Source organism: Macrotis lagotis, chromosome 1 (genome assembly GCF_037893015.1).
Source record: "Macrotis lagotis isolate mMagLag1 chromosome 1, bilby.v1.9.chrom.fasta, whole genome shotgun sequence".
Lineage (NCBI taxonomy): Eukaryota > Metazoa > Chordata > Mammalia > Peramelemorphia > Peramelidae > Macrotis > Macrotis lagotis.
In genome coordinates, this window is record NC_133658.1 from 348,506,203 (window position 1) to 348,508,228 (window position 2,026).

The following is a 2,026-nucleotide window of genomic DNA, read 5'->3' on the forward strand; positions in this document are numbered from 1 at the left end:
GATCTTTCCTTTATGCCATCACACCTATATTACGCTTAACTTCATACATGTCAGAATCTTCCCAGGAGGATATAAGCTGTTTGAGGACATAGTGCCTATCTCAGAGCACAGAACATAATAGGAACCACAAATGTTTATGGAAAGCATGCATGTGGAATAGCCAGAGGGGAGCTCCACCTGGAACAGATAATGCCCCCATGTATGGAGCTAACCCTGCTTGTGATGAATGTGGTGCTCTGAGGAACACGAGCACCCCACGTGAGAGTGGCCTTACCTGGGCACACATTTGATTTCAAAGCTTGCCTGTTAGGTCTGAAGGTATCTGTAAATTACGGTATGTGCTCATATACTCTCCTGTTAATAGGAAACATTTGCCTGAGGTTATAGTTATGATAGGTCTTTCTTGCTTGTGGGATATTCAAGTGGGATCGGTGTCTACTCCTTTCCCTCTCTGTTCAGGTTGAAGCAAAGATAATATGTCCCACCTCCCAAATATTCTCATCCCACTTTTAAAGGAATTAAATCTTTTTCTTGAGGCTCTACCCATTTGATCACACTGATACACCTCATTGATCACATCATTGATGGCATCTGCCTCATTTAGGGGCTATAATCAGACATAAGACATCCATGATAATGCATGGTTGAGAAGAGAATCCAATTGGAAGGTCAACAACCTAAATAATCACTGATTACTCTTGGCTGGCAGCCAAGGTCAGACCTCTGACTCTCCTTCTGTCTATTCCTTCCTTGTGTGGACTGGAAGAAGTTGGGGCTCATAGGGAGTGTCCCAGTTCCATGTACTACCATTCAAACAACAGCACCTACAAAAAGTCTCGGGGTGGGGGATAGGTACCAAGAAATTGGATTACCATTCAACCCTGCTTAACATATTTCCTCCTATGTGGTAATAAAGGAGGAGGAACATTGTTCCTCCCACAATTCTCTTCTACAAAAAGAAGTTACATGCTACCAAACCAAGGAATTCTGGAAAAGAATCTGTTGGGCATAGCCGTCTTTGGAGTCTGGAAGTTTTAATGACAATGCCCTGAAGACACCCACCCCAAGTATTACACACATGCATGAATTCATAAATATACATGAAGGAATGAATGAGTGGATGAATAAAACTAGTTGATGGTCCGGCATCATTCCTCATTTTGCCCTCCCCCCCAACGACGATCTGGGGAACCATCCTCCATAGTACCACACCGTGGTGGTCTCTTGCATGGTGAAGTCATGTCTGGTCAATTTGCTTTTTTTCCCCTTATTTATGACAATGATTAAGAAGCAGTCAACTCAGATATGAGTTACTTATTGTATTATTTATAAGGCAAAGTAGATCGTGTGAGCCCTAAAACAAACGGTGTTTAATCAATGTTCTCATCTAAACTAGGGCCAAGGGTGGTGCATCCCCAAAAAGGGATGCGCAGGGGAAAAGGTGGAAGAGAAGGCTGGATGGGAGACGTCGGGGACGAGGAGGGGCTGAGCTGTCTCTGCTCTTGGATCCGCCACGTTCACTTTGCACAAAGGTCGGGTCTCACCTTGGCCAGGTGAGGGGGTGGGGGGTGATGTGGGGCGCCTTGGGAGGAACGTCCAACTGCAAAGGCCTCAGCTCAGCAGCCCCTCTGGAGCCCTCCCCTCGCCTGGGACTCAGCGGCTCCCCGCGTCCCCTGCACTCTCCCTCCGGCAGGGGTCGAGAGCGGCGCAGCGGGGCCGGATGGACGCGGACCCCGGGGCCGGGCTAGCGGGCGAGTGTCCCCCGCGGGAGCCTGGCGACCGCCAGCGGGGGGCGCCCCCGAGCCGCTCTCCTGAGGAGCCGACGCTCTGCTGTGCAGCCTGGCGCGGGCGCTCCGGGGCCCCGAACCCGGCAGCCGGGCTCCCGCGCCGGCCCGCGCTCCGCTTCGCGGGAGAGCGAGGCTCCGAGCCGTTTCCAGGCGGGGCCGCCGCGGGCCTGACCCCGCCCCCGCGGGCCTGACCCCGCCCCCGCGGGCCTGACCCCGCCCCCGCGGCTCTCTCCTCGCGC